Raw genomic sequence first — 14183 nt, forward strand, 5'->3', positions numbered from 1 at the left:
AAGTTTTCAAGGAATTTGATTTCTCCCTCGTTCACTTCCTCTAGTGTTTCTGTCAAGTCCTCTCCCACGTCCTTTATTATATTTTCTACCCCCTGGTCCTTCGCATCCTTTTTTGTTACTATCAGACAAGTTTTCTTCTCGACCGTTTCTAGTAACCAACATTGTTCTCACTTTGTCTTTATATATACTTTCTCCTCCCATTTGCTATAATACTCATGAAGGTTTTTTTTCCTCCCTCCCATGTTTAGAGCCTTTTAATTTTTTCTTGCTCTTCTCTGTCTTTCTTGTTCCACTTTTAGCTTGCAGTGGTCGCATTTTACTTCTTGTTGTGTTTTTTCGGCTATACTGTCGTCTTCTTTTTTGTTGTTGGTGGATTTTATGACCCCTAACAGTTTTTTTAATTCCGTGTCCATCTCCACCTTTTCCCCCTTTTCTTCGCTTAGGTTAGTAAAACGTATAAAAGTTTAATATCTAAAACATGTTTATACAATAGTCAGTGTAACAACTCATTGTTTTCTAATGTTAATAAATAGTTTAAATTAATGGGATGGTGGACATCAGTCAAAGAATACAGTGGATTTAAGAGGATGGGTACGTATTTTCGGCTGCAATGCTATTCAAATGGGGATTCATTTTTTTCGAATCCTGAGAAAACTAATAAGTATTTTTGAAACATTTAAACTGAGAATGAAAGATTACCTTATTAGCGAGGGCCGAAAGTCACTGAGAACTTCTATAATGTTTATTTTAATAAGTTGCAGGGGTGAAAAACTAAGAGAAAATTTAGTGTGATTTTTAATTTCAAATATCTCATTCAAAATAAACTTTCAAAATAAATTTTTCAAAAATATTTATTGTTTTTTCAGGATTCGAAAAAAATGAACACAATATCTGTGATAATATTTTCCAAATCTATCTTTGTCTTACAACGCACTCAGTCGAATAGAATATTGTCAGCATAATTGTCAGTCAAACAGTGACAATCATGCCCCGCTCACTCTAATAGGGCTTTTCATCGATTGTCATTTGTTTCGAGCTTCTGTCATATGCTGTATAATCTGTGTATAATATTAATATACACGGATTATACGACATTTGACAGAAGCTCGAAACAAATGACTGTGAATGAAAAGCCCTATAAAAAACATGTAATCGTATTTATTTTCCTTCCATTTAGTCAGAGGCGCTGATGTCGGCCTTGTGATTGGTGGAACATGACTTTTGACAAATCCTGCGCTATCTGTGAATCTGTAATCTGTGTTCGTGTTCGTTCGTTCGTTGTCGTTCACTTATTTTATATGGTCGGTTATGTGATGTGTTTGTGTCGCCATAAAAAGCTGATATTCAGTCGTGTTTTTTGATATTTTTGTTATTTCATAATCGAGTACCTTTTTAAAGGTAAGTTTTTCTGATTGTAGGTACTGTTTATCAAACAGTTTTAAAATACACATTTTATTTCACGTTTTGTTGTTAGGTCTAATGGCTCCGTTCAGCTGTTGTGTGCAGACGGTGAAAAAAATCGACAAGTAAACATTTATTTAATCCAAATTACTCATATTTCTATGTAAAATGTCACATTATTGTTTAAATAAATAAGTAAGAAACAAAAGTTGTTTGTGTTTTACCTTTATTGTCCACTTAAATAAATAAAATATTAAATATTGGAAGTACCGTGTGGAGGCTATGATGTACCTAGCATGGAGGCTAGATTATGCCACTATTCCTATCCAATCAACAGCAAGAATGTTTAAAATTTCACACCTATCATGTAGAAGCTACAGACCAGTTATGTGGAGGCCAGATTTGTAGTATCCTTCCAATTAAACAGGTGTTGAAATACGTGACATATTTTTTAAGGGTAAGATCGCATTCTACCAAATCACACAACACTTTTTTCTATGGTGACAATCAGTGACAATTTTAAATATTTGACATGGCATCGGAAATATTTTGCGTTGTTGATTAAATAATATTGAAATAAATATAGTGTATTTGATAAATAATTGATTTAAGACGTGAACTTAAGGTGATACAGTAGCGATCAACAGGTAGCCAAAACGCGTTCCAAGATTGCGGCTGTAATTTTGAATATTTTTTCGAGATATTTGGCACACGTATTCGTAATATAATAAAGAATGGCGGTACAGAGCCCAATTTGAAAAATATATTAATATGTGGAAATTACTCTGTAATTAAATACAATATTAAAAAAGCGAGCCTGTACCGCCATTAACCTTTAACTACCCGCGCATCAAGTTATAAAATAACTACACGCGTGGCGTACTTTGTACGCCACAAGAAAATTCACTTAAAAACAGCGGATTTGTTTAATTTTTTTTGAAAAAATACACTTAGTTGTTTGTTATAAACCTTATTCGGCATCAGTGAATACTTGGAGTTCCTTTTCAGTAAGCCAATTGGGATTTATAACTGGAATCATGGAATGACTGGATTCCATGATAAATAAAATTACTAATAAAATTTTTTTTTAAATGTGATTTTTTACAGGAGATAAAGTATTGTTTACAAAGAAAAATATATTTTTTGCCATAATGACTAAAAAACAATTAAAATATGTACTTATATTACGACTTATATTAATATAATCCTGGGGTATATTGTCCACCACCGAAAACAACAAATAATAAAATGTAAATTACGATCTTTCCAGAACGCCGATTATAACGAAACTCAAACCAAATTGTAAAGCACATTCCAGTGATAGGTTAGAAAAATAAGCAAGGTCAAAAATTAAATTTTTAAATATATTTCCAGTAGAATTCTTATATCTGGCGTACAAAGTACGCCAGCGCGTGTAGTTAAAGGTTAAGAAGAACAAAAAAATACACTTTCTTCAAATAAACTTTTTTATCCGATGCCTAGATTTTGTGTCATTGTGGAAATACTAATGAAATAAAAAATTTTAGTAGTTCCAAAATGACACAAAATCTAGGCATCCGATAAAAAAGTTTATTTGAAGAAAGTGTATTTTTTGTTTTTCTTAATAGCGGTACAGACTCGTTTTTTTAATATTGTATTTAATTACAGAGTAATTTCCACATATTAATATATTTTTCAAATTGGCTCTGTACCGCCATTCTTTATTATATTACGAATACGTGTGCCAAATATCTCGAAAAAATATTCAAAATTACAGCCGCAATCTTGGAACGCGTTTTCGCTACCTGTTGATCGCTACTGTTTCCTCTTAATAAAAAGTTATTTATTGTGTATTATTTGTGGAAGATCCAAGCAGAGAATATATCAGGATAATATATTCTGTGATCCAAGTATTTTGTTGTTAAAGATGTTCAAAATTGTAAGCGTTCCATAGTTATAATATATTTTTAAAAAATCACTTTAACACTTTTCCTCTTTTCTCGATTGAGTATGAGTTTTTGTTGTACATATAAATTATTACAATCACTGAATACATAGTTAATGAAAAAATTATCACATTTATTAACTGAATTAATAATTTGCAATTTTACAAATAACAGTTATCCAAGAACATTCAAAAGCCATCTCTTTAAGTTAATGATAACATTTTCAAGTAGAATGACATTCTAGTAATGTGTACATATCCATACCAGTATGAATTTAACTACACGTAATTTGCCGTGTAAAGACAGAAAAAGTAGGGATAGCCGTAAAATATTTGCGAATTATGTACCGATAGCCTTAAAAACATATCAAGATTATTAAATATAAGAGAACAGCCCAAAATTTTGTGTTGTAGGTTATCCAACTGACCACAAACACATTGTGGGCTATTATATATAGTGGCTAAACACCCCTTTAGAGGTTACGCCCAACGAACTGTCAACACTGATGGAATCGCCATGAAGCAAATTTAATGGCGCCAGGATGAGATAGAAAATAATCAGGTAAAGGAGGGAAGATAATCGCCATCTTTCGTAAACAAACACTAGTCAGGTACGTTGTAGTTGTAGCAAATTTTACCTGACAAATTCTCTGTCTCTCTCATGTCTCTCTAGAAGTGCTAGAACCTCTGTCTTGTATGTTGGCGCCTATCTCGCTTCACTGTTGGAATGGGACGGGGCCATTCCATCAGTGTTGACAGTTCGTTGGTTACGCCGCTTGCGCTCTCTAGATCTATGTTTTGAGGTAGATCAGTCCTCATGTTCGTTATTTAATTTGCTCTGTTATTTTTCTCCACTCTTTCCTGTCTCTGGTTTTTCCTTTCCAATGTCGTATGCCCGCATTGTTGAGATCACTTACTACTTCTTGCAACCATATAGATCTTGGTCTTCCACGTCATCTTTTACCAGCTGGTGTCCATTCCAATATTGAATATATCGTCGTAGTTGATCCGGATCTCCATATGTGTCCTAGCCATTTTGCTCTTTGCTGTTTTATTTTACATACTATATCCTCCTTAATTTCTTCCAGTAGCTCAAGGTTCGTTCTTTGTCTAAATTCATTGTCATTTATTTTTATTGGTCCTAATATTGCTCTTAGTATTTTTCTTTCTTGTATTCTAAGGTTTTCCTCTTGTTTTTTTGTCATGCTAAGAGTTTCGGCTGCATACATCATCGTCGCGTCGGTCGAATTATTGTTTTGTATACTTTCATTAATAATATTCCTAAATATTTAAATTTTTCGACTTCTTCAAAAGTGTATTCTCCTACTCTAACCTTTCTGTTTTCAAAGATTTTGTCAAATCTCATTATTTTGGTTTTTTCTTGGTTTATTTTTAATCCCATTACTTTTCCTTCTGTTACCATTTCGTTTAACATTCGTTCCATTGTTTTTCAATTTTTTGTTATTAGCACAATATCATCAGCGTATGCTATTATTTGTCCTTTTCTCGTTCGGAGGGTGCCTTTGTTGATCTTCCTGACGACGTATTCTAGGGTAAGATTAAACAGAGTTGCTGATAATGAATCTCCTTGTCTCACCCCTTTATTAATGACAAATTCTTCTGTGTTGACTACTTGAGTTTTTATACTAACTACAGTTCTACTCATTGTCATTTGTATTAATCTTCTTAATTTATGTTGTATTCCCATTTCTTTCAGAGCTACCATTAATTTTGATCTTTTTATTGTATCAAATGCTTGTCGAAAATCTATAAAAAGAAGTTCAATTTCTATTTTATATCCATGAGCTTTTTCCATAATTTGTTTAACCGTATGTATGGCATCTGTTGTAGACTTTCCCTTAACAAATCCGCATTGATAGTGTCCTATGATATTCGTGGTAGCTTCGGTCAGTCTTCGTTGTATTAAGGCGGACATGATTTTATATGCTGTGTTTAATAGCGTCAGTCCTCTGTAGTTATTACACATCTGTTGATCTCCTTTTTATGAATCGTGATAATTTGTCCTTTGTACCATTCTTCCGGCATTTTTTCTTCGTTCCATATGTCTTTTATTAAATTTTATAATCTATCTTTTAATTCTTCACCACCATATTTTATAAGCTCCATATTGATACAGTCCGATCCTGAGGCTTTACCATTACGGCTGCTATTAATAATTTCCTCAACTTCCTCTTTTGTTGGTATTTGTAGTTGGTTTCCTAACATCATTGTCTCTTCTCTTCTCCTCTGTTTTCATTTAGGTCTTGATCTTGTTGTTCTGTTAATAATTCTTTAAAATAGTTAGTCTAAATTTTTTTATACTCTTCATCGTTTTCTGATACTTTTCCATTTTTATCTTTTATGCTTTTTATCTTTCCTTTAAAGGTTTTGTTCTGCTCACTAATTTTCTTATAGAATTCTTTTGTGTTTCTGTTCTTACTTTCTTTTTCTATTTCTTTTATCTTATCATCCAACCAGTCACATCTAATTTTCCTTATTTTTTTCTTACATTCATGCCTTATTCAATTGTATTCTTCCCTATAATCCTGTCTATTTGTTCTTTTCCACATTTGTCTCATTTCTACCTTCTTTTTAGCATGTTATGGCATTCTTCGTTATACCATTCTTGTCTCTTTTTGTTTCTTTTTATCCCTACGTGTACTTCCGCTGTTTCATTTATACATTTTTTTATATTTCTCCATTCTGTTTCTATATCCTTTGCAGGTTTAGATTGTTCCTTCAGTTTTTTGTTCATGTCATCAGCATACTTAATACTTATGTCTGGAGCATTCAGTTTTTCTACGTGCCATTTATTTGTTGTTGTCGTGTTTTTAGAGTTCTTTTGACTTTTTGTCTTACCTTTGCAGTCACCATAAAATGGTCTGTGTCTGCATGTGCACCTCTGTAGGACCTCACGTCTGTTACCGATGTTTGCTTCCTTCTTGTAATCAGAATATGGTCTATTTGTGACCATGTTTTTTGGTCTGGGGAAATCCACGTCACTTTATGGTATTTAGGATGTTCGAATTTTGTACTAATGATAATCACATTGGTACTAGCTGCTAGGTTACATAATCGTTAGCCATTGTCGTTAGTTTTTTCGTGTATTGTGTGCTTACCTGCTACTTGGTTATTGCAGTCTTCCTTACCTATTTGGGCATTAAAATCTCCCATTACCAGTATTGTGTCTTCTAGGTAAATTCTCCATTTCTCGTTCGAGTTCCTCATACAATTTGTCTTTTTCCTCCGCAGCAGCACTTTCAGTTGGGGCATATACGTTTATGATTTATATATTAAATGGTTTGGCGTTAATTCTCAGGTAAGCCATACGTTACGTGGTAACTCACCATCTCTATATATGAGTTTATGGTAATTTTATAGTCCCTAAAAATTCTAACATTTTATTTTCAACAATGGGTATTATAGGAGTAGCCCAATTAACCTCCTCATTTATAACTTTTATCATTTTACCCTCTGTTACTAATCTAATTCCTGTTTTACTAAACTCTCAATGGAATATGGAATCCTCCTTGGCTTACACATTTTAGGAATAGCATTTGGCTTCATTTTTAATTTACCCGTAGGACCTTTTATTTCACCAGGTGTAATTGAGAATAATTCTTTATACTTATTTAACAATAACTGTAAATCATTTTCCAATTAATTTTTAACCCTAATATTTCTCTCGCTTGCCTGGTGTTTTATAAAAGGTCAGTCAATTTCAATAACATTAAGCAAATCCCTTCCTAAAAGTGGTTTCCTACCACCCTTTCTACAATAACTAAAGGTGCTAAATAACTTTTACCTAAAGACTTAACATTAACCTCTGTTTTACCTTTAATAGATTTTCCTCCATATACCTTGAGTTTCGAATTAGATTTTTCCCACTTTAAATCAGGTAAATACATTTTAACATACCTTTCACACATCAAAGTAACATCAGCTCCACAATCAATCTTAAATAATGCACCAGTACCATTAATATTTAAATTTATTTCCCATGGATCTGGCTTTTTATTTCTCAGCTTCGTAATCTGCATAATAACTCCATTCTCTACTCCAGGCTTCTCTGCACAAAACTGCACTTCACTATACTCACTAACACTATCGAACACACCACCAAAGATGTTTTCGCTTTCCAGAGACATATCTACTTCAGAATACACTTGTAGCACTGAATAGCCTTCTTCCTTCTTTGAAGTACGTTCCTGTCCCTTTGCGCTGACTTCCTTCACTTTGCGGTGATTATTATTCGGTGATACTTTTATTATTACAAATCAAAGCTAGGTGTCCTTTTTTCCTACAATTATAACACTCATCATCCTTAAACCTGCAATTTGGCTTTATATGTCCGTTTTTCCACAACAATGGTAAACCATACTGGCATATTCATTCTCCTTAACTCGATATTTAATTTTGTTAACTTCTCTACACTCCCCTTTTTGCGCTACCATCTGAGTTTCGTTCCATGGTTTTGGCAATGGTAACAGCTTTCTGGAAGGTGAGATTTACTTCAATGAATAACTTCCTAATAATTGTTTGATTTCTTAATCCATGGACGAACTTATCTCTAAGGGCTCTATCTAGATAATTATTGAAATTGCACGTTTTTGCCTAAGATTTTAGAGCAGTCACATATTCCTTGATACTCTCTGACTCTTTCTGGACCCTTAACATGAATTTATAGGTCTCTGCCATTTCAGAATGGTCAGGTTCAACGTGTTCCTGCACCATTTTCACCAATTCCCCAAGGTTTAATCTTTTATCTCTTCTGGAAAACGTAACTCTGTTAATAATGACACAATGTCAAACCCTATATAGGTTAACAAATACTGGGGCCACTTATCTTCCTCGATGTTATGCACTCTTATTTAAGTCTTGAAAACTTGAGTATTGTAACAATCAAAGGAGCGATTCGTATGTATATACGACTTTATTAATTTATTTATACAAGTTCACTTTACAAATCTCTAGCGTAAATTAACTCTATTTTCAAAATTTATCGGTTATATATAGTTACGTTATTATGGAACAATCCACGCTCATCTCTAGCTATCAGCTCGTCACGCCTACTTGAGGTACGTTCTCGAACACTCTTTACCCCTCCGCCGGCACCGCGAACATTCGATAGCGTCATTCTTACACGGCTCAAGTTGTGTACCGTTATACGAGGGTCGGTCAAGAGTTCTCTTTGGTGTTCTCTCTCAAGAGTTCTCTCGAGGTGGTTCGTCTCACAGGGCAAAGCTGTTCCTCTACTTTAAGCCGGTGATTACAACTTTCACTGCATGACCGTATCGAGGAAGCATCTGTATTTGAACGAACTCTACCAGCCCTCTTCACGCGTCTCTTCGGCATCGTGTCACGAATCACCCTCCCTATTATTTCCTCCAAACGTTCATCTTTTCTTTCATCGCCTTTTTCCACGATTAGTACTCGATTGTTTCGTGAAGCTTGGCTAGCTGCTTCGTTTTCCAAGGCAATAACAAGTGCTTCATCTAAAAATTTCGGTCTTGCTAGTCGTAAAGCTTTCGATAGTTCACTCTCTTTCAACCCATTGACGAAGGTATCTACCGCAATTTCTTCTAAAACGCTGTCTGGCACCTCCGGATAAGCCAACCGCACCACACGAGCAACATCGGTTGACTCCTACTTCGCAGTTGTGCTTTGTAGACTTGTTTTAGATGAGCATCTCCATAGCGTTTTTCCAGACGAGTGAACAAGAACTGGTAACATTTTTCTTGACCCTTAGGAATTGCTTGACCTCGTCTTCAATGTTCAAAGCTTCAAGTGTCTGCAGCATCACCTCGTAGAGCAGCAGTCAAGGAAACAGCCTTTTCTTGTTCGGTCCAATGTTTGGCGGTCGCAATAGCTTCAAATTTTCTAGGTATATGGGCCAAGAAGACTTTCCATCAAATGGTGGTAATTTGAATCTCATATTATGCGACGTTTCGTCTCTCGGTAGTTCATCTTTCACTACAGGATCTAAAGTTACTGCATTAACTGACGGTTGCACTTTTGTGTCGGCTATCGTTCTCTCTAATTGTTTGATCTTCTCTTCTAGCATTTCTTTATTGTAGTTTGCACTTTTTGTATCTTATCGAATGTTCTAGAAACATCTTCAAATTTCTCGTTGTTCTGTCTAGAAACTTCTTTAATTACTTGAGAAACACTTTCAAATTTCTCGTTGTTCTGTTTACAAACTTCTTCAAGTTTCTCATTGTTCTTTCTAGAAGTTTCATCTATCTTTTGAGAAACACTTTCGAATTTAGATAAAATTGCTTCTTCCGCTGACTGGACGTGGAACGTCTCTGGGTCATCTCCATTCTTCTTGAGGACCTCCTCCAGTCGTGCTTTCAGGACTTTCTTGGACCCACTGGCATCTAACTCGTGCTCTTATAATTGTTCACGGGGCTGTTTTACGGAAAGTTCTTCTAGCAACATCTTTGGTCGGAACACACGTACTTCTCAAAATGTTTTTACACGTATTTCCGAATACCGAACAATTAACGCACTTTAATTATTCCCGACGAATAAAATTAAAAAGTCTTTTAAAGTTCATTTTTAATTTATTTACACCCCACACCGTTAACACCACTGTGACAATTAAACGAGCGATTCGTATTTATATGCGACTTTATTAATTTATGTATCCAAGTTTACTTTACAAATCTCTAGCTTAAACTAACTCTATTTACAAAATTTATCGGTTATATATAGGTACGTTATTCTGGAACAATCCACGCTCATCTCTAGCTATCATCTCCTCATGCCTTCTTGAGGTACTTTCTCGAACACTCTTTACCCCTCCACCCCCGCACAGTGGTGAATTTTGCCGAAAATCTGGCCAAAATGCAAAAATTCAAGTTTATATTCCGAGAAATTTTATATGAATCTTGCTCGGTAGGTTTCTGAGGATCATAAACTACCATTGAGGGTAGAACAATACAAGCATATCACATATTTTTATTAGTCTAAAGTTGGGATTGAACGAAAGCGGACAGAATAAAATTAAAGTGTGTTATACAATTACGGCATTGTTAGGATTTCGTTTAAAATTATAGACGTGTATTATTCTGTTATTTTATAATGGATGCTATTTCTGGAGGTAAGTGGAGTATTTCAATATACTTTTGAGATTCTTTTTTCTAACATAAACTTTATTTACAACCTATTTACAAAATGATGGCAAGAATGTTCAAACGTTTTCTGTTAACCAAGTTTTAAAATGGGAAAAGTAAAAAAGTCAGCTTTGGTCAGCAAAGATTTTTTGCTTAATAAATAACTCAGTATGTATATAAATATTCCTCAATAAATCATCTGCAACAAGTTGCAAACTTAGCGGAATTCTTCATTTGAAGAAACTGTAACATGCTGGAGAATTTCTACATTAAAAGACTTTCAAGTCAATGAAATTGCCCAATGGGAAGTTATGGACACAGAGAAGGAGGCTGTAGAGCATCTTTTAAGTGTTCACTTTCCAGGGTCGACGCAATTGACTGGTAATAGCAATCATCAAGCAAACAATAGCCCAACCAAAAGGGACTGACTGACCTCTGACGAGATCTTTGGTTCTCACAAGGTCAGATGGGCTATTGAAACTTTTGAACCTTATAAAACTACGGGACCGGGTGATATATTTCCTAAGCTTCTCCAGGAGAACCTGGAAATAATCATGGGTCCCCTGATCACAATATTTAGAGCTAACCATGCTCTGGGATACATTCCCAAAGCTCGGAGAAGGGCAAGGGTGGCGTTTATTCCCAAACCAGGAAAAACAGATTACACCTTAACAAAATCCTACAGGCCTATAAGTCTGACCTCATTCATGTTAAAAACCATGGAAAAATCTTGAATGAACACATCAAGAAAAACAATTTAAATGAAAATCCACTGCACCAACGGCAATGGGCGTATCAGGCAGGGAAATCAGGTGAAGCCGCCATGCACAATCTAGTGTCGGAGCTCGAAAGGAGTCTGCATCAGAAAGAAGTCGCCCTTGCTGCATTTTTAGATATAGAAAGTGCATTTGATAATACCTCAATCGAGTCTACACAAAGCGCACTGGTGAGGAAGAAAATCAACAACACAACACGCAAGTGGATTATTCAGATGCTTCAGAGCAGAATAATATCCACAGATACGCATGAAGATACCATAAATCTGAGGGCAACTAAGTGATGCCCTCAAGGCGGTGTATTGTCACCGTAATTATGGAACATAGTTATCGATGATCTGATTCATGGGCTAAGCGCCCAAGGAATCTGGATCCAGGGTTTCGCAGATGGTATCGTAATAGTAACTAGGGAAAATTTCCCAGCACTGTTGCATATCGGATGCGATATGCCCTTCACTACATAGAGAACTGGTGTCTGAAAGAGAACCTCTCCGTGAACCCTTCTAAAACTAAACTGGTAGTCTTTACAAATAAGAGGAAGCTTACTGGACTGAGTGAGCTGAAATTATTTGGAGAGGTACTGGAAAGAACCAATGAGGTTAAGTATCTAGGGGTAACCCTGGATTCGAAACTCAATTGGAATACTCGTATTACCAATATAACTAATAGGGCTAAGCGACTCTTCTGGAACTGCAAACGAGTTGTAGGTAAAACTTGGGGATTGAAACCAAAGGTGATATGTTGGTTGTACACATCAGTGATACGACCGACAGTCACTTATGGGTCAGTACTCTGGTGGAGAAAGACGGCTTTGCAATCTTGTGTGACCACTTTCACCACCCTACAAAGACAAGCGCTTCTAAATATAACAGGAGCCTTGAATATTACAGGAACGGCTTCATTAGAGACTATCACAGGTCTCCCTCCGCTGGAATTATATATTTCGGCGGTAGCCTTTATGACCATTCTGAGATTCAAAGCAAACAATACTTGGAGGCCAAATTATGCATTGAATAGCCACACAAACATTACTGGGACTATACTAGAGGAATCCATCTTTATGATGAACTCAGATATGATGACACCAGGACTAATCTTCACTGAGAAGATTAACACAATTATACCATCTAGAGAACAAAAAGTCCCATATATTAATGGGGATTTAATATGGTTCACTGATGGATCTAAAACTGCCCATGGTACTGGATCAGGAGTCTTTGGGCAAACATGTAACTATAATAAATCTTACAGCCTAGGTCAACATACAACGGTGACCCAGGCTGAAGTTTTTGCTTTGGTTGCCTGTATTGATGAAATCATTGATGAAGACCCTATAGCTAATAGAATCAACATTTACACAGATAGCCAATCGGCTATTCTGGCTGTAAAGAACCCTCTCACCAAATCAAAACTGGTGAAGAAACTGCAAAGATCTCCTCAATAACCTGGCAAAAGACAATAAAGTGTCTTTAATATGGGTGCCGGGTCATGAAGGGGTGCATGGGAACGAAAGAGCAGACATGTTAGCGAGACAAGGCTCGAGAGAAACTTTTGAAGACCCAGAACCTTTCTGTGGCGTCACTAAAGATGCTATGAAAAACGAGGTTCAGAAATGGCTGATAAAGAATCATCAACATAAACGAAGAACCACTCAAGGGCAAATCCAGACTAAAAAAATAATCAAGAATATTGATAAAAAACTCTCGAACAGTTTGGTGAACCTCATTAAACGAGAGATTAAAACAGTCACTGAAATGGTGACTGGACATTGCCGTTTAAAAAATCACCTATACAAACTAGGTAAGGTGAATGAACCATGGTGCAGAAAGTGCGAAAAACTGCCGTACACATACTATGCCATTGCAGTGTGCTAGGTGATGGTGAAGGCAGGAATTCACTGGTCAAATGAGGTTTGAACTAGAAGAGATCCTAAAACTACCAATAAGAAAACTGCTGGCCTTCGTTGAGGCCACAGGACTTATTAAAGTTTAAGGAGAAGAACAGGGTTTGGTACAAAGGTCTTATGATCAAGTGCCAGAGACTAACGAGTCTCGCCAGAGTTAAGAAGAAGAAGAAGAAGAAGAGGTACCTCACCCCTCGGGTGTGTGTATGTGTGTGTGTGTGTGAGAGAGAGAAAGAGATAATTATACTGTATTGATACTCTGTACGAAACGGCCATCGACCGAAGTCTCTCAGTCACCCTATGGTCTGAGAATTTAACAATTATTCATATTTAAGGAGATGTCTCCTTGTTAATTACTTATTTTTCAACAGACATTCAAATTGTAGAGAGTAGTTTATACTATGTTCATCATCATCATCATTGGCTCGACATTGTATTGTTTTTGGGTCTTGGCCTGTTCCAGGATTCTTCTCCACTCTGATCTGTTTCGTGCTTTTTTTCTCCAGTTTTTTATTTTTAAGGTTTTTGTATCATTTTCTATTTGTTCTAAATATCTCAGCTTCGGTCTTCCTCTTGTTCTTTTTCCTACTGGCATCTGTTTGAATATTTTGTTTGGTATTTCGCCTTCTTCCATTCTTTCTACATGTCCCATCCAACGCAGCCGTCCTATTTTAATGAATGTTATGATATCTGGATCCTGGTATATTTCGTATAGTTCAAAGTTGTACCTTCTTCGCCAAATTCCATTTTCTTTTGTGCCCTTATATATGTGTCGCAAGATTTTTCTTTCAAAGGTGGCTAGCAATGTTTCCTCTCTTTTAGTGAGTGTCCAGGTTTCTGAGCCGTATGTGGTTTATACTATGTTACTGTTCGATTATATTCATAGTTAGCTTATATTGTTAGTTCTTATAATCATTTACCCTCACTTCTCCAAACGACGTGTCGATTTTATATTTGATATACTTATATGCACATAGGAATCGTATAAAACTTAACTATTTAATATCACTAATAACTCCATTTATCATCTGCTACTTTTCGATTATTTTTTGAAGAATGGC

Source organism: Diabrotica virgifera, chromosome 1, assembly GCF_917563875.1.
Source record: "Diabrotica virgifera virgifera chromosome 1, PGI_DIABVI_V3a".
NCBI lineage: Eukaryota > Metazoa > Arthropoda > Insecta > Coleoptera > Chrysomelidae > Diabrotica > Diabrotica virgifera.